We start from the raw sequence: 20,185 nt of genomic DNA, 5'->3' as shown, positions 1-20,185 counted from the left end.
GCTTCCTTGGGTTGGTATGAAGAGAATAGTAACTATCTCACATCCCTTCAGGGGGATATGTGGATAGTTACAAAGTATTTTGATAGTTATTCTTAGGGCTCTGTATCAATCTAATGTCGCACAGTTTAATGCAGTAATGGCACCTAATATCACTTACAATGCTGGAGACAGGTAGGAAGGACTAGGGAGTTTCCTTTGGTGGATATGGGAGTAGGGAATGCAGAAGAAAGAAAGGAGGTCAGACTGGGAAAAACCAAAAGAAGGTTGATAAGTATTAGCATTTGTTCCCACAGAGTTCAACACTCCTTTTTGACACTTCCCATATTCAGCCACAGGGCTCCCCCGGCTGGGAGCCTGAGAGCCCAGAGCCCCCTCTGCATACAGTTCATCCCAGCGCTGATGTGGAAAAGTGAACAGGCTGGCATTTTTTATGTTGATCATCACGTTTCACAATGCTTTAAATGTTATGCTTATTTATGCCATCAAAATTCCTGCAAGGGCCTGTCACTCATGGGTCAGTGCTGTTTTAACATGCTTGCCCCTCAGTATACATCACTTGCACAGAGATGACAGAAGCTAAGACAGTGAAATTGGGAGAGACTTAATTCTTATTATCTTCACCCAAGACAGTGGAGGCTTCAAAATATCCCCATGGATTGGCCTGAGGAATTTCAATGTGCGTAAATTAGAGGCTGGAGGCTTGGCCTTTGAGAGGTGTTTGCATAGCAGGTAGTCCAGTTTTAGTTGGAGTTTATGCTTGTTTGAGGTAGTTGGAGAGGGTTAATGAGGATCAAGGTCAGAGTAGAGGGGTTGGCTAAAGACCCCTCCACCCACGCTACCCCGTTTGCCTTTCACAGTACTTGGATGTGTGGCAAAAGTAATAAATAGTCCATGTGTTAGATTTGGTTGGCACATGTGTTTGTAAATCAACGTGAGGCTTTTCAGCTAATGATGCGCACTATCATTTGAAAATTCGTTCAGTGAGTTGTCTGACCTATGGACAGCCGCCCTAAAAGAAAATCAAGAAACTGCTACAGTTACATCATGAGATGTTACATTTTGAGAAACCCCTGCTAACTCGGCACTGGCATTTAGGAGGTCCTCAGCCCCAAAAGAATCAAACCAAAGGGAAATGAAAATACACCGCAAAAATTCAACACTTCCCTGCCAAGTTTTGAGAAAGGTTAATTGTTATTGTTTGTGTTTCTTTTGTTTTTGTTTTTGTTTTTGTTTGAGTGTTTCCCTTTCTGCCTCTCCCTCCACTCAGGCAGAGAGGGAGGTTGGTGGGGAAGGGAGGAGGGGAGTGTGGCTTTCTGATCAGAACTCAAATAGCACAGTTTGAATTATATAATGGAGCTGCTGTGAGTCAGGTGACGGGCTCACTGAGTAATTCCCTGCAGAAGGAGACAGACTGCATGTTAAAAAGCTCAACAAATACTCCAAAAAGAAAAAGAAAAGAAAAGAAAGGAAGAAAAAGCAACCCAGGCTTTGAGTTAGGTACTTCCAAGCTGCAGTTTCCTCTGACTCCTCTCTAGGCTGAAACAGCTGGGAGGGCGGGTTGGCAGACTCGGGAGAGTCTGAGGACTTGCAGAGGCTACAGAGGGCCAAGTGCAGGTCGGGGGTCTGGTTTGGATCATCAGCTTACTTTCTGTTTCATTTCGAAAATGTTCCCTGCTTCCGAATCTGATTGCCTCCAAGGTCAAGTAAAACCTATGACTCCTTGGAGACTCCAGCCAGGCTTTTAAGAACTGAGGCTTTGTGGAGGTAAGCAAGGGTCTGTTTTCGCAGGCTGGGGGCTGCTGTCTGGGAGTGGTCTGGGTGCATGCAGGGAGGGCCAGCAGGAGTCTGCCAACTTGTTCTGGGATCTGAATGAGCCTGGAGAAACCATGTGGGAAGGGGGGTTCAGGTTAGGAAAGGGACAAATGGACCCTTCCTGCCTAGGTGGGTGGTTACCCAAACCATGATGAGTTCTTGACCCCTTCCCTGCCCCACTCTATCCCTGATAGGAGCTGGCAGCAGTCAGGGAGTTGGCACAGGCTGGCTGGGGCGGGAAGGGAGGCGCAGGGGCTGCCTGGCACCGAAGGCTGTATGGGCGTGTGTAGCATGTGTATTTCAGAGCCCACACTTGAGGAGACTGTTGCTCAGTCTAAGAAAGCAGTTTTTGGAGAGCCAGAAAACAGAGCCAGGGAGGAGGCTCTGTGTGTGAGCAAAGAGCTTTGGGAAATCTGTAAGGTAGGCATTTGAGACTTAAATAATTTTATTGCTTTTTGTGTGTTTGTTAATTGGATTTGTATTAGCTTTATATTTTGTTCAGTCTAGGGAATTTTCCCTTTATGGAGTTGCCAGTATTAGCGGGTTTGTTTTTACAATCCTCAGATAGGTTCCTAGGATGTGTCGGAATTCACTGGTGCCTTGCAGATGCCTGGAAATCAGAGGAGGCTTATAGGGAAATGGTAATGTTTTTCAGATCAGGAAGATTCGCTTGCAAATCTTACCACAATGGAGACTTGCTGGGAGTCCTGGACACCCACTGAGGCGGGTAGTTGAGGATCCTCTGGAACTTTCTGACTTAAAGAGACAGGAAAGGAAAAATCAAATCAGCAATTGATATTCTGGGGGAGGTGAGCATGGGGAGAAGTTGTTGATGACAAAAAAAGAAAGAAAGAAAGATAACTGGAAAATGGAAGGATTAAATAAAGGAATAGGTTTGGTGGAATTCCCTCTTGGGCTGTAGCATTTTAAGATAAAATTCAGCATGGAGATAAAAATCAATATGGGAGCTGTTAACAGCTCACTGGGCATGAATAAGAAATGCCACAATGGGTCTTTTTTTTTTTTTTTAACGGACTCCTAGACAACCTGAGAAATAGGCAAGGCTTTAGTTTGCAAGAGTTTATTTTAGTTGCTATTCTTTTCTGGCCACATGAGGTGCTCTAAGCAAAATATGGCGATATTAGAAATAGGGCTAGAACGAGACAGTCAAGTGTTCGCTGCCCCTTACTCCTTCCCCGCCTTACTCCCATTTTGGAGCAGATTATATGAGTTCAATATGTCTAATATAAACAGCTCTGTAGAGTGGTACAATTATCACGGCAGGGGTGTTTGGATATTAGAATAAAAATGATCTTGAGTCAGTGGGTCTTGTCTTTGGGAGCATGGACCCCACTTGGAAATTGAAAAGTCTACTGTGCCGTCATCACCCCCATCTCTTCTGGTGCTCAACAAACAAAACCAAACAATGACCACAAAGCCACAAAGCATAGCAAAATGAGGTTTCTAATTAAAGCCCACATTTGAAATATAGGTAGTATGATATTATAAATATTCATAATATTAGAGAACAGCTTATGGAAACTCTTTTGCAGGTCATGAAATCCCTTCAGAAAATACTGCTTAAATAATATCAGCACAATGAATCTCTTTTATCCAGATTTCCATCTGTTGAAGCTCTCCGGAAAGCTGCATTTCTGCACTTCAGTAATGTGATGAGGTCTGAGATTCATAAGAATGACCACGATACACTACAAGATCCATCAGTGCCTTCTAAATCACAGAGATAACAGATGCTTGAGTAATTTAGAGTGCAGCGCCTTGTACTCCCATTCTCTGAAATGTGGTAATCCTAACTCACGCTGCCCACATTGTACACCCCAAGAACCAGGACTTGTGATCTTACAGAGGATTCTTGTATTACTTTCCATCTGAGGGACGGTCTTGGAAAATGCAGTTGTTTGGATGTCCATTTCTGGGGCAGTTCGGTAGTTTATGGGACAGCTGGTCAGCAGATATGAAATAACACAACTTGTGAAAATCCAGTCCTCATAGAAATGCAGATACCTTGGTTAAAAGCATAAATTTTTGTATTCAATTGACTTGAGTTTGCATTTCCATTCTGCCACCTAGTCAGTGAGTGACACTGGAGGCAAGTTTCCTGACCTTTCTGAGGTTCAGTTTCTTTATCTGTAGAATTGGATAGTAACAGTACTAACCTCATAGATTGTATAGGAAGTAAATAAAATACTGTATGAATAGAACAGCACATAGTACAGTGTCTGGTATAATTAGCACCTAATAAATGTACCTGCTATTATTATTGTTATTTATGGGACCTAATGACCACAAAATACTTGAAACGCTGGTCATTTATTTTCCTTTTACCTCTACCAGAGGACAAAGAATAAGTTGTGCAAATTCAGATCAACATGTGTGATCTTCAAAATGTTCTGAAATTAAGTCATGAACATCTCTATTATTCTTTATGAGGAGACATCATTGTCCCTATATTTTGGATAGAAGAGGTCATTGAACTGGTTTAAGCCACAAGACATCAGTGGCAGCAGCAGGTTGGGGAATACTTGTCTGCAGACTCTCTGTCCCCTAACCCCTGGACCATGCTGCTCCTGTTGACCCTGCTGGGGAACCACACCAGGGCTGGCCCAACAAAAGCAGAGTAGCCCTTGTCTCTAGAGAGCCTCATATGCCTTCCCGTGGATGTAGTCTTGGTTTGGCAGGCTTGGTTTCTCCTACTTCAGCCTTGCTATAAGTTGCGGCTCTGAATCTGGTGGGCTCAGGCTGCAGGTGTTTGCCCACACCCAGCTCATGCCAATGGGTGAGTGTGGTCATGACACCCAGTTCCAGGCTTCTACTGGGACAACACAGTGTCTGCTACCTTTGTCTAGCCCCCTAAGGACTGCGTTTTTATTTTCTCTTTGTAGTGTCCTAACATGAGGACCTCACGCACCCCATAGAGCAAACTCCCAACCACAGACAGCAAGTCCTCACTTGACGTCATCCATAGATTCTGTGACTTTAAGCAAACCAACGTATAACAAAGCCAGTTTTACCACAGGCTTGTTGATATAAACAAGAATTAAGTTCCTGCGGAATCTCATCAATGTTATAATGAAATGATGTTGAACTAAACAATGTTATTTGAGGACCTGCTGTACTATAAAGTCAAAGACACTCACATATTTAACCTAAAGGGCAAAAATGTCAAAAGGCCTTTACTTTTACATTACTCTATCAGTAATGTAGCCTCCTGTATGCAGAATCCATAGTTACAGGGCAGGGGCTAAGAGAAGGAATTTCATAAAATGTTTTCCAGGTAGAGCCTAGGCTTATCAAGGAAGCTAACTGAGTCAAAAGTCCTCCCTGGGATTGGTCATCCAATGGCAGGCTGACAAATAGTGTAGAGCCTTCTTCTAAGAAACCCACCACAAAGAGAGCACCAAAGTCTAAAATGATGAGAAACAGAAAAAAAAAACCCTCAGAATTACAGAGAGAAAATAAGACACACAATTAAAAAATAAAGAAGCAAATTTGGAATGCAAAGACACCCTAAACTTGGAAATATGTGTGATAAAGCTAAGGAGAAAGAAAAAAGGAAGGAATGGAGAAACAGCAGAGAGGGTGGGAATGAAAGTCTTAGCTATAAGTTCAGTGCTGTTCCCTGGGTAAATCATTCAGTTGAGTCCATTCCTCCTTTATAAAATGATTAAAATAATTCTCGCCCTGCTCCCAGGATTACTGAAAGGAACAACTGAGATACTGTGTCAAAACTGAAGAGATGACAAGAACCTTAGATTATGCCCCTCAGCAATGTTGGGAACATGATCTGTACCCAGAACTGTCAAACAGGCATTAATAACTACATAGGATTAAAGGACATTGACCCCCCCAAAAGCGAGAAAGAATGTGTGTATTAAAAACAGGATTTTCTTCTTAGTGATAGGGAAGAAATCACTTTGGACAAGTCATAGCTAAATGAACCAATACAAAGGTATGTTAAGTATTATCATGGGCCATCTACCAAAGAGTTCAACCCCATGCTGAATATGCTCATTCACCTAGTCTCAGAGCAGCAGGGTGGAGTAGAAAGAGCAAAGCCTTGATCCTACACCCCCTCAGCTCCAATCCTGCCTCAGCCACTCACTGTCTGTGCCTATGGGCAAGTTACTTCACCTCCCTGAGCTTGAACTGCCCCTAGGTAAAACAGTGTATGTCTATATTTCAGATCCAATAGAATTACATCTCTATTGTGACCATACTAAACCATCCAGACAAAGTCAAGGGACCAGTAGGTTTTTGTGAGACTTAAGTAAGATAATGTAGATAAGGCGTCTACACAGCATTTATACACAATAGATGCTCCATAGGGGTCAGTTGTCTTCACCTCACCCTCACGCAGCAGGAGTTGTGTGTGATGCCACAGGGAGCTCTCTAACATTCAGGGGCATGAATCTACATCATTATTACCTTCCTGCCTCAACTGGGAAAGCATCAAAACTTCTCAGCAGAATTTATTAGATGCCCTTTTATTTTAACAGCTTTATTGAGACATAATTTATGTACCATAAAATTTTCCTGTTTTAAGTGTACAATTCAATGAATTTTAATATGTTTACAAAGCTGTACAATCATCACCATGATCTAATTTTTAAACATTTTCAACATCCTAAAAAGAAAACAGGTGCCTACTTACCATCACTCCTTATTCTCACTCTAGCACTACACAACTATTACTCTATATATTTGCCTTTTCTGGCCATTTCACAAAACCATACAAGGCATGGGCTCTTTTCCTGGCCCATATCACCTCTTCAGATTCACACCTTGTCAATCTTCTATCCTCCCACCTGATAGGCAGCAAAACAGAATTCCTTTTAATTCTCTGAGTTTTCACAATTTACAATCTTCTGCCTCCAGCCCTATCTACGCACATGCCCCTCCCCCTGGAACAACCTCTACATCCTTCAGGTCCCAACGGAGACTCTGCTCTTTCCAGAAGTCCTTGTTAGGTGCCTTTGCAGCCTGCTTTCTTAGCTCTTCATTCCACAATTCATCATGCTACATGATACTTGCCTGTCTGCATCCCCTGTATGCCTTGAGAAAGTAGGACCTGTATCTATCTTATCCATCATTGTATCCTTAGTATCTTTCATGGTACTTGGCACTCTAGAAATTTGTCAATGCAATAGATTTAAAAAGTCCCCAGCTTGAACAAGTTCAGACTTCTGCAATTTTCAGACAAGATAAACTTAGGCTGAAACTTCAGAGATTTCCTGGGTCCATTTGTCACCTACATAAATTACTAATGGATATTTGATTGGCATGTGTGTACAAATGTATAATATATCAAGAAATATGTAGCATTATATAGCATTTCATTTTACTCAACTAATTCCTGTACAAAACATGGCCACATGATTTACATAGGAGTATTTTACTTAATTTGAGAAACACAGGGTGGGTCAAAAGTAGGTTTACAGTTGTGAGTGTATGAAGCACAGTTTATTCTTGTATTATTATATATTAATTACTACAGTATTTTCCATATGAACAACTCTAAACCTACTTTTGCCCAACCCTGTATTTCCTCCTGGGGTAGTTTGGGAAAGATCTTTCATTCCTAAATCTCTGTTACTGGATATTTCAACCTTTGTGCAGAAAGTATCTACTGAACTACAGAGAAAAACAAAGTAAAATTAATTTAAAACCATTTTTTAATACAAACAAACCAAACAAGAAAATTCACATAAAAAATCCTCCATATGGTCTTCTTGCTTTTTGTATTTATCAAGGAGTGTAACCTTGCTATTTTATCCTCAGGCTCTAGAATGGTCCTGTCCAATAAAGATATAATATGGACCACAAACATAATCTAAAGTATTCTTGTAGCTGCATTTAAAAAGTTAAGAAAAGAAAGAAACCATGTGAAATTAATTTTTAAAATATATTATCTTTAACCCAATTTATTCAAGGTATCATTCAACAAGTAATCAATATAGAAATTGTGAATGAGATGTTTTGAATCTTTTTTTATGCTAAGATGTGGAAATTCAGTGTTGTTTAACACTTAGCACATCACAATGTGGACTAGGTACAATTCAAGTGCTCGCTGGCCACACACGGCTGGGGGTGCCACTTTGGAAAGTGAAGCTGAAGAATGTCCACCCACAGAACTAACTTATCCCGACAGAATGCACAAGGGAAGTTTCCCGATTGGGTTAGTCCGGTGATTCTTGGTGTTGTTTCTGCCTGGTACTATGTATGCCCATCCTTTGTTATTGCTTCTTTGTTTATTTTTATTGATTTTTAGGGAGTGGGGGAGGGAGAGAAACATTGATTTGTTGTTCCACTTATTTATGCATTCATTGGTTGATTCTTGCATGTGCCTTGACCTGGGATTGAACCCCCAATGTGGGCATATGGGGATGACACTATAACCAACTGAGCTACCAGGCCAGAGCCTTGTTTTGTTTTGTTTTTAATATTTATAGTCCTTTTCCATTTTCTTGCTATGGCTTTTTTCCTTATTGAAAACCCATCTTCTCTAAAACATATGATAAATAAGCAAAAGAACCAATCTCTGGCTATTAGAATTTTAAAACCCAACCCAATGATTGCTATTGATGGACTTTAGGCATTGTTCCCTCAGATGGATTCAAATGTGGTTTATCTCAATTTAAGAAGAAAATTTCACTTTTAAGCAAACAGACATCCATGAGCTTATCGGTCATCACTTTACAATTCTACACCAGCCTTTCTTTTCTCAAAAATAAAAAGCTAGGTCTACGGAAAGGAACCTCTGAGGGGAACTGGCTTTTATTAGTCAGAACTTCCAGTATTACAGTGAATTGATATTTCAAGGATGCATTTTAAAGTCATGATTTTTCAAGAATGTACAACTTTAAAAGCTCCCCCCCACTCACTCTTCCTCCCCAAACCCCCCAACTCTAAAACTCTAGTCTCAGTGTTGAGAGGGCGTGGTATTCTGGAGATGAATATATAAGGACCCAAAGTTCAGTGGTTTCCATCAGCTCCCTAGTTCATCGAGGATCATCCTATCCCCCCTTCTCTCCATCCCACGCAGGTGTGCTCAGTAATCTGAGGGCCAGACTCATTGTGTTTTTCTTACCCCGGGCTTCTTGTTGGTCTGTTGTAATCACAGCTGATGGGCCTGGCTAAAGTTGTCACAGTGGGAATGGGTTCCTCAGAGGTAAGGTTGAGCCGGAAGTTTCTAAGTGGGGCAGTAGGGGATGTTGTAAACCACAACATGGCCAAGCCTAAGTCTGTGAGAACATCCGAAGTTCAATACTGAAGAGAACACTGATAAACGTATGATATACAAAGAGAGGAGTTCTAGGCTATTGTTGGGATGAAGATGAAATCAGAGAAAAAGGGGATCCTAAAGTATCTCCTCCATCTTTGGTTGGTTTGTACTGCTCACCCAGGTACATGAGTGGGTGAAGTTCACTCCAAGGGACAAGGCAGAGCACACAGGGGCTCAAAATAGCATACTGAACTGCAGAACAAGAACCATCTCTTCACGGCCGTCCTGGACATGTCAGTTCTAGTACTGATTATTCTACTAATTGTTACTACACCGTTGTAACTCTTGGAGATATGGTTAAGAAGATAATTTTTGCAATAGTGTTTTTGTCAGTCTTAGACTCATGGTCATGAATGACCCATAGCTTAAAGTGGGAAACATTTATATGGCATCAGAAATTTTAATTCTTCAAAGTCTGTCATAATAATTCTGGCAAAACAAAAATGGGGCGGATAAGAATGGCTCTTTGGTGGATTAAATTTAACTTCTAAATTTGTGCCATGTGTTTTAGTTCCCTTCTTTTGGATTTGATATAATAACGTGATACAGTTATTAGACAAATTGAGTCTGCATCCACCTGCCACAATGAACAGGGACACAACCTTTATTGTGTTGTTATAGTTTTACCGTTAGATATTAGGAGTGACCTTAAGAAGTAACTGCAATTATTGACTAATTATTGTGAGAAATAGAAGTTCAGATTCAACTAGACTAAAACTGAAATAATTGTATTTGGCAAGCATTTTCTAATGTTTAAGTGCACAACATTTAATTACCCCAGCCACAGATAACACATTCAGCTACTTAGGAGTGCACTTTACTGGTGACTCACCCAAGAAGGTCCATCAGGGTGCAGTTATAAGTAGACTCAGATGTTTCACAGAAATAGTACTATACTTACTTATGCTGCAGACAAGTGGATTATAACATCTGCTATTAACATTTTGAAAAATATTTTTTTAATTTATATTTAGACAGAGGGGAAGGGAAGGAGAGAGAGGGAGAGACACAACAATGTGTGGTTGCCTCTCACATGCCCCCAACTGGGGAGGGGACCTGGCCTGCAACCCAGGCAAGTGCCCTGACTGGGAATCCAATCAGCAACCTTTTGGTTCACAGGCCAGTGCTTAATCCACTGAACCACACCAGCTAAAGCTGCTCTTAACATTTTAAAGACAACTTTTTCTCTTGATGTTTATTTTGTGTCTCAGAACTTGAACATATTAAACATTTTTTGACTGTCAGTGTTGGTTTACCCATACTTATATCTGTAGCTTGCCTATGTGAGTAAATAGGGAGACACTCAGCTGAGGTGAGAATACAAAACAGGTTGCTAAATTATCATAGCTGAATGTCAACTCTGCAGTCAGTCAGCACATCTGGAATCTAAAGCATTTGCCTCTTTCTTTTATCAGCAACATAGAAAAAGGCACTTAAGGCTCTTATTAAAGAAGTATGAATTCACTGTAAGTGAGATGTGATTTTTGAAAGAGGCAGCCTAGAAATATTCACTCCACTTTCACGGGTCAGAGGTTCTCAATGCTGGCTGCACAAAAGTGTACACCTGGGTGCTTTAAAACTATCTATGCCCCAGTCCCACCAGACCATTTGATTTAGAGTTGTTTTTTTTTTTAAGACTACTTATTTACTTTTAGAGAGAGGGGAGGGAAGGAGGAAGAGAGCAGAGAAACATTAATGTGTGAGAGAAACATGGATCGGTTGCCTCTTGCACACCCCAACTGGGGACCTGGCCTGCAACCCAGGCATGTGTCCTGACTGGGACTCAAACTGGTGACCTCTCAGTTTGCAGACTGGTGCTCAATCCACTGACCCACACCAGCCAGGGCTAGAATTTTTTTAAAAGGTTTCCCAGGGTTCTGAATCTCTATTTTAGAACCTTGCTTTTTCAAGTGTAGTTCATGGACCAGCAGCATTAGCATCACTTTGGAAATTGTTAGAAATGACCTTGAGCCCTGGGTGGGTAGCTCAGTTGGTTAGAGCATTGTCCTGATTTGCCAGGGTTTCAGATTTGATCCCTGGCCAGGGCACATGTGAGAACCAACCAATGAAGGCATAAATAAGTGGAAGAACAAATTAATGTTTTTTCTCTGTCTCTCTCTTTTCTTTCTTTCTCTCTTCCCCTTTACTCTGTTTCTTAAATGAATTTAAAAAAATGAACTTGAGCCCTACTCCAGACCTGCTGAATCACAACCTGCATATGAACAAGATTCTCAGGTGATTCTAATGCATTTGAAGGTTTACAAATAACTTTTTAAAGAAGGTTCTATAACTCTTTGTTTGTATTGTCAGACTATCAAAAAGCAGCATACCCTGCTGAAATGCCCTCACTGGGCTCCAGTTTCATGATTTGCCTGAGGATCAGAACAGTCCATTTGTGTCAGTCACACAGTTCTCACCAAAGACATTCTCCCATTGTACACCCAATATTCCTTATGCAAGAATCCAAGCAATAAAAGTCCTTTTACATTTTAATGACAGAAAAATCTCATGTCACTAGATGAGTTTAGTCACTCCTTTTATATAAGTCTTTAAAAAAAAAAAGATTTTATTTGTTTATTTTTAGAGAGGGGGGAGGGAGGGAGAACGAGAGGGAGAGAAACATCAATGTGTGGTTGCCTCTTATGTGGCCCCCATTGGGGACCTGGCCTGCAACCCAGGCATGCGCCCAGACTGGGAACCGAACAGGCGACCCTTTGGTTTGCAGCCTGCACCCAATCCACTGAGCCACACCAGCCAGGGCTATATAAATGTTTATACAGTCCAATTCATCAAAATCTCTAAAAATTATAGGTGTTGTTGCCCTGGCTGGGTGGCTCTGTTGGTTGGAGCATCGTCCTAAACACCAAAAGGTCGAGGGTTCAATTCCCAGCCAGGGCACATACTTAGGTTGTGCATTTGATACCCCCAGTTGGGACGCATATGGGAGGCAACCAATTGATGTTTCTCTCTCTCTTTCTTCCTCTCTCATTCTCTACCCCCCATAAAGTCAATAAACATATCCTTGAGTGAAGATTAAAAACTTGTTTGAAAATGAAAAAAATTATGGGTGTTCTATATACATTGGCTTAGTGGTGCCCCTACTTCCTAAATTAAATCTTTGTGGCAGCCTCAGATTTATGCAATCATACTAATAATTATGTAAACTACTTCATTTCATTGGCCATGAATAATGGTCCACAGGAATTTTGAGAGATGGCATCTTTTTTCAATCATTAAAACACATCCCCAGGTGGTTACCTAGGTTAGAGATGTACCTGGAATGGTCTCAACTTACACCTATGCATTTAGCATCCATCTCCCTGGCCACTCAACTGCAGCAACTGGTAGTAAGCGTGTAGGTAGTTGTTTTCCAAGTGGGTTCCTTGTACCAGCAGCATCAGCTGGGAACTTGTTACAAATACAAGTCCTTGGGTCATACCCAGCCCTACCTAATTAGAAATCAGGGGTGGGGTTGGCAGTATGTGTTTTAAAGATCCCTCAGTGATTCTGAAGTAAATTAGAATTTGAGAACTACTGGGAACAGTAGGTGTGAGGTAGGATCAGAGAATTTTTACTTCTAACAATTTCCCAGGTGAAGCTAGTCAGAGAACTTTGAAAACTGCTGATGAAGAACAATGTAAGAGAAAGCAGCATAAACATTATTTTATTTAATGTCACTTTAGAACTCTTTGGTCCTAAGAATTTTAGTTCATATTTTAAAAACCATCAAAAAGAAAAAGAAAAAAATTTCTACTCCCAGAGTCAATGGCTCTTCTGAAGTTGCTGTTTTCCAAGCTCATTGAAGAAATTATACCTTAGGTTTCTAAGGGCTAAGATACTAATACTATATTAATATTATACTTTCAGTAGAGATTACTTTCTGAAGTATCATTTAGCAAGTGGAATATTATGAATGGGGTCTGAGATTCCATGAAAGGGAATAAATCTGATTGGAAGTGATGATAGCCAGTGGCCACCTTCCCCTTGGGTTATTTTTCCTGAAGCGTTTCTATTATTCTTGTGAGTGGAGACAGACACACAGCAGAGATTCTCCAAAGGGACTATAAAGTCAGCTCTGTCAGATTTAGAAATCCCAGTGTCCAGGGCTCTGCCCCACAACCCAATCTGGAACCTCTGCTCAGGCATCTCTTAGCTCTTGGCAAAAGACGGCTTCCTGATTTCAAGACAATGTTTTAAAATGGCTCATAAAAGGTTTCTTGGATATAACTAGTCCTTGCAAAGCAATATTTTCATGATGAAACTATAAATAAATCAGAAACATATGGAATGACTTTCCTTGGGTTTTGCAAAACACGCTTTGGACTTGACTCTGTCCAGAATATTTGAAAGATGGTTTCTTGTGTTTGTTGAATCAAACATGGCTTCACTTCTCCCAGTTTCATTTTTATACTCAGGCAATTTAGGAAGAGGACAAAGATTTAATGTAGTATTATTATTGTTTTTGGTCTTAGCCTTTGTTTCTAAATTCCCAGCTCTCTACACAGATGCAGAATTTTCTTCATCTGAGAGTTTCAGTTCCCTGCGTGGATACTACAGTTGCCAGCTGCATCACAACTCTCTCTTTTGGTTTCAAACAGTTCAAGAGGTTTCTTTCTGATTTATAAAGGAAGGGTTTCAAACTTGGGTTATTGCAAAGAATAGAGGCTCCCTTTTAGGTGAACTCTCTTGCACTTACCTACAGAGATTAAGCTAACTGCTCTGGCAATTTCTAGCGTTTGAACTCTGCGGGCAGAGGCGTTTTGATGGAGTGTCGTGGCTCTGGAGTGCATCTTCTGTGTGGTCAGAAAGCTTGCTCACCCTGTGGACATCTTGGAGGGCTGTTTTAGAAAGAAAGAAGGAGCCCAAGATTCTGATATGGGGGGGGTTCCTATTACATATTGTTAACATGTTTTTGAATATAATAAACAGCTCTGGCACTTTTTAGACAAACTCGCTTTGTCCCAGGCACAGTTCCACTAGGAGTGCTGTGGGAATAACCCTAACACCTGAGTGTCAGGGGAATACGTAATTTCTTAACCTGTCTGGGAAATAGGCAAGTAAGTCTTAGCAATACACATTTGGGAAACTCAAAGAGAAACTTCATATCTTTAAAATATAGTTCAAAAGTACTGGAAAAAGATACTTGATATCAGATAAAAAGCAAAATGAAGACCAAGTCTTTTTATGCCAGGCGATCCAAATCAGGTACACAAATAGCATAATCATACTTTTCTCTATTAATGAGTGTGCCTCTGTAAATAAACCACAGCTATGTTAATGTGAAATTCAAGGGTGGTTAGGAGAACAATTCCTTTAAGCAACATGTATTACATTCTAGAAAACTTCAAAATGTTTAAACTTTGTTATTAAACAGCACTGCATAACACAACCTACTATGCCCATTTCTGCAGCTACCAAATAACTTTAACTACCCGGTTGCCACATCAAAAACAAAACAGAACAAAATGAAACAAAAAACCCAAAGCCTAGGAGAGAAGAGCAACATTCCTGTGGGAGTGAAGAATTTAAACAAAAACATAAAAGGTAGGAAAATATGTGGTGTAAGGAGAGAACAAGAGAGGGTATCACCACAATGAATGCTTCTCTTCCTCCAAGATCTCAACCCCCCAAATTTCTCACTTTGATTATAAGCTCCAGGGTCACTCTATCTGGGTTTAAATTCCTTGTTCTGTTGTTTACAAGTGGCGTCTCCATGAACAACCCTATCTCAGAGGGCTGATGTGAGCACTCAGTGAGATTATGTAGCAAGAGCCTCTTCGCGGCACTTGCGATACAATGAGTGCTCAATACATAACAGCTGGCATTTCTGTCCTCTAGCCCCAGTCCTTACCCCTGCTGAACTTGTGGCTTGCTTTCCCTGCAAATTTCCTGATTCCAACAGTTTGTCACCTGCCTCCACACTACTTCAGAGTCCTCCTGGACCCCTTCCTCCTCTCTGCCTTCAGCGGCCAAGTCCTGTTGATTCAACTTCTTAAGTCCCTGTAGTTTACCACCTCGCCCCTATTCTTCATTGCCATCACCAGGGCCAGGCCCTTGTTCTGCCATTACTTGTTCTGCATTGCATTGCAACACTCCAGGCTGGCAGACTGGGTTTATGCCTGCTGTGTCGCCTTGGGCAAGTTCCTCATCTCTCCCAGGCTTAGTTTACCTCCCTGTGAAAGGAAATAACTAGGGTATTCTCCATATTCACAGCCTCCCTGTCCTATGAAGTTATTGGGAATCGAATTAGTAAATACTGAACCATTCATTGCTCCTATGGGAATATAGGATTAGGTTCCTGTAAATCAGGTCACAATGTTTTCATCAACTGATCAATTTATACCTCGTCTGATGTATGTTTCTGCTTAAAGACAGCTTATTTAATATGTGATTGACTCTTTTTCTTGAACTCACAGCCAACAGTGCTTTAACTCAGGCCTGAACGAAGCTTGCCTCACACATACTTTCTCCATAAAGCACATCGCAGCCTTCCTGTGCTGGGGAACACGAGGTAGCAATCCAGCACTACACCTGGGGAGGATCTTAAACAGCAAAGTCACCAACAAAAAGCAAAACAATGCGAAAAGCACGAGACTAAATAGAGTGCAAAATATGTACGTGTTTACGTATGAGATCTGAAACAAGAGGCAGGGTTTTTTTGGGGGCGGGGGGCAAGTCATGAACCTGCAAACCAGGGTGAAATAATACAGTCCCTTTCATACTGCAAACTACATCACAGTTTTTTCCCAAAGCCTCTTTCTGCTAACCCAAACAAGAGCATTCGACACTTGGGGAGAACACTGTGTGCAAATAGCTTGAAGTTTGGGCAAACTAATTTAGCCCAATAACCCATCACACCCCCTGCCTCTGACATGGGCCCTGGTCTTAGCACAGATGGCAAACACAAGGCCCACAGGCCGAATCTGGCCCTGCACCTTGTTTTATCTGGCCCGACACCTTGTTTCTACCCAGTGGCAGCACTGAGCTCTCACTTAACTGTTAAGGAGTAGTTACATTTATATAGTCCTAAAATTACATTCAGCCCTTTGAAGGCAACCGCGAGGCTGATATGCCCCTGGAGAAAATGAGTTTGACACCCTAAGGGGAAAACCGCCTGCCAATAATGGAGCGTGTTCTTGTTTGTGATGAAACCTCACCAGAAGAGGGATGAGGAGGTAGGGTCATGAGGCCTGGGGAACCGATTCTTTCCTCTTGTTCACTGGAGGCATACCTTATTTGTGATAAAAAAAAGGGCATGACAGGATATTTTAAAGTAAGTAAATGTGTGCTTCTTCGATTGTTCCCCCCAATATATATTTTTTTACCACGATCAGTTGTTTTAAAAAGAAAATCAAGGCACATATCTTTAGCTTGCATGAGGTCCCCATGTTTCCTGTTTGGACCTAGCATCCAGACGGCTAACAGGGAGCTGGGATGTCCCTACCAGAGTGCAAACGGTCTGCCACAGGTGCAACTGCAGCGGGGAGGGGTGGGGGAAGGCGGCGAGCATGCTCGCCCTTCTCCGTGTACTCCGGCATGCGCCTGCTCCTCCCGTTATCACTTTCTCTTTCATGCCTTTCATGTCTGTGGATTTAGTATAGCTGCCTGTTCCCCTCTGCTTCCTGTATTTGTGGGGACATCTCTGCCATGAGCTGGGCCTCATATCTCTTTCTCTGAAATCAAAGATCTGAAATTTAGAAAGTGATACATAAACATCGCTTACCAATCACCTTCCTCCCTTCCCACAAATTTTGTTTCAGGAATAAATAAATGTGTGTGTTCATGTGTGTACACATGTGTGTGTTTCTGGTAACCATGTCACTGAATACCACTGTTCATACTGCATGAGAACAGGAAGAGTTGGGGACGGTCTGAAGACATGGTGAAAAGCATGTATGATCACACCAAACATGTCAGGAACCCAGATGATAGGGTCAATCCTCCACTTCCTTTAAGAGACAGAATATTGAAAGGAAGTGGGAAATTAGCCAATGAAATACTATAATCCTTTTGGCCTCCAAACCATGTTAATTAAATCCATCCTGCAAGAACAGCTGGAACAGGGGAGATGCAAGCTTGCTAAGGTCAGTCTGCTAATTCTTTGACAGAACACCCAGGTAAAAGTTAAAAAAAGACAAGTTCCTCACTTTCCCTCTTAGTTGAAATATGCCAGGAGGCCAAGCTTCTCTTGAACCTTGGGCCAGGTCTACTGGGCTACCTTCAATGGTGTCTCCCCATCACAGTTTGGCAATATCATTTTTCTTTCTGGACCCGATAAATTCCTAAAACAAGAATATATCTTTTAATGAGTTTTTTAACAGATAGAGGTTATGTGCTGAATTGTGCTTTCACAAAATTCTTATGTTGAAGCCCCCACCCCTAGTCCCTTAAAATGTGGCAGTATTTTAAGATAGGGCCTACAAGAAGGTAATCAAAGTTAAACGAGGTCCTATGATTGGCTGGGGCCCTGGTCCAATAAGACTGGTGTTTTTATAACAAGAGGAAGAGACACCAGGGATGTGCACACGCAGAGGAGAGAGCACGTGAGGACATGGCCAGGTGGAGGGCGACTGCAAGCCAATGAAAGAGACCATGGGGAACCAACTCTGCAGACACCTTGACCTTGGACTTCCAGACTCCAGAGCCATGAGAAAACAAATTTCTGTTGTTTAAGTCCCCCAGCTCGTGGTGTTTTGTTATGGCAGCCCTAGCAAACTAATACAATAGGTATTGGTTACTGTTGCTGCTGTTAGAAGTTACCACAAATTTGGTGGTTTAAAGCAACACAGTTCAGGAGGTCAGAAGGCCAAAATCGGTCTCACTGGGATAAAGACAGAATTGGTTCCTACTAGAGGCCCTAGAGTAGAATTTATTTCCCTGCCACTTCCAGCTTTGAGAGGCTACAGGGATCCCTTGGCTTGTGCTTCCTTCTTTGCAATGGTTTTACTCCAACTTCTGATGTCATCACAGCTCCTTCTTCTCTGACTTGACCCTCATGTGACCCTCTTATAAGATCCTTGTGATTACACTGGACCCACCTGGATATTCCAGGATAATCTCTATCTTAAGAGCCTCAATTTAAATCACATCTGCCAACTGCCTTTTGCTGTGGAAGGTAACAGGTCCAGGGGGTTGGTGATTAGAATGTGGACATCTTTGGGGACAGGCATTATTCTGCCTACCACACCCCTGCTCTAGAAACCTGTGTTTGAAATTAGTCTGGGAGTAAACATAGTCTTTCTTTTGCTGAAAAAATGTTCCCACTTTATTTTTTAAGATTTTATTTATTTTTAAATAAATAAATGGAGGGGAACGTAGAGAGAAAGAGAGAGAGAGAAATATCAATGTGTGGTTGCCTCTTGCACACCCCCCACCAGGGACCTGGCCCACAACCTAGACATGTGCCCTGACTGAGAATTGAACCAGTGACCCCTTGCTTTGCAGGCCTGTACTCAATCCACTGAGCCACACCAACCAGGGCTAAACGTAGTCTTTCATATTTTGATCTTGTGCATAAACTCAAAAGGTTCTCTTTATACATAACAACCAAAATCAAAACTAGACTTAAGTAATACTATTATTTATTTGTCTTCAATTTTAAATATCCTCCTCTTGAAACTTTAGAAGAATAAAATAAATTTAAAAATTTGATGTGTCATAAAGGATATTATTTTTCCTTTGGTGGTATTATTTTTAGTTGATAGATTGCAAGACTACTTTAATATGTCAAGACCTCAGAGTTCTCATGCCAAAAAAATGTGGAAATTTGGACAAATGAGAACAAACACACATGTAGATAATATTTATATGGCTCACACACATCTTTGAGACATACATTCTCTTCTACAATGTCATTTAAGACAACTAACATCTTCGTAAAGCTCATAGTTCTTTCTAAAAAGTATCTTGTTTTTTAAAGGTTCTGTGGTGTCTATTTTGCTCCAGCTTTACCCCCTACATCAATAGCTGTAAATTGCTTAAGTCAAAGCACCAAATTATAACACAAGATGAACAAAATCAGAAGCCACGAGACAGCCGTGAAGACTCTCACCAAAACCACGATATAGAGAAAGGGGCTTATCTGTTATTATTCAAGGGTCCTGGGCTCTGAGGTCTCATTGTTCCAAAGGTAGGAGAACTTACCATATTTGTTAAAAAATACATGCATTCAAAACATTAAATAGCAAGAGTTTGTGAGTTGAAGAGAATAGGATGTTCCTTTAATTCTTACGAAGAATTTTTTATATATTCTGTCTCTTTGACTAATGATAATAATACCCTTCTTTATAACTCCTGTCACCTTCACAGAATATATCATCTCCTTAATTTTTCGTTCTCTTATACTCAGCATATTGCCATGGACTGTTTCTATTCTTCAATTCAAATCCCATGACAGACTACTGTTAAAAGTAGTATTTTAGTTCAAACTGTGCTTGCTGGTTAACCAGGTTTAAGCTCCACTCTCAGAATAGACTCTTGGGGGATTCAGGATATTTGCTCTCTGCCATTAACTGCCCCTCAGGGGGAACCTCTCAGGCTAAGATATACCCCCAATTTTTAAAAAGATTTTATTTATTTATTCTTTTAGAGAGAGGGGAAGGGAGGGAGAGAGAGGGAGAGAAGCATCAATGTACAGTTGCCTCTTGCACTCCCCCTACTGGGACCTGTCCTGCAACCCAAACATGTGCCCTGATGGGAGTCGAACCAGCAACTCTTTGGTTTGCTGGCCGGCACTCAATCCACTGAGCCACACCAACTAGGGCTACCCCTCAATTTTTAACTGCCACACATTGTCACAGGACCAGCCCATTCCGTGTCTCTGCCCTCTTACCAATCTCAATGTGGCTTCTTCTTTATATCTTTGGTTATAAGACTAGACTTTAGGCAATCCTGAATGATGGATGTTCTGTAGTGTAGTTGTAACTTGAATGGTCATTAACTGCTTATGTGACCTCAGGGTCAGTCTGTCTGAATCTGAGATTTTCCATAAGAAAATCAAACCAGTCAGGGTTGTATGATACAACTATTGAGTGCCTTTCGGTTCTAATATCTTATAAGCCCAGAACATTT

The 20,185-nt window shown here is 41.3% G+C and overlaps 1 protein-coding gene across 5 annotated transcripts in view; it reads left to right on the top strand.

Annotated features, from left to right (window-relative positions):
• Positions 1–20,185, top strand: part of PHACTR1 (phosphatase and actin regulator 1) — a 521,513-nt gene that overhangs the window by 228,835 nt on the left and 272,493 nt on the right. The window contains exon 1 of one of the 5 annotated variants that reach the window (XM_053920259.1): positions 1,517–1,764. The exons of 3 other annotated variants lie outside the window; for them this stretch is intronic. The gene's annotated coding sequence lies outside the window, so the exon portion shown is untranslated. Of the gene's footprint in view, positions 1–1,516; positions 1,765–2,149; positions 2,233–20,185 lie in introns of those variants that run through there. One more of the 5 variants, XM_045199435.2, reaches the window with a different exon arrangement.

Source organism: Desmodus rotundus, chromosome 3, assembly GCF_022682495.2.
Source record: "Desmodus rotundus isolate HL8 chromosome 3, HLdesRot8A.1, whole genome shotgun sequence".
Lineage (NCBI taxonomy): Eukaryota > Metazoa > Chordata > Mammalia > Chiroptera > Phyllostomidae > Desmodus > Desmodus rotundus.
The sequence above is the reverse complement of the archived record's forward strand: the minus strand, read 5'-3'. Positions and strand labels throughout refer to the sequence as shown.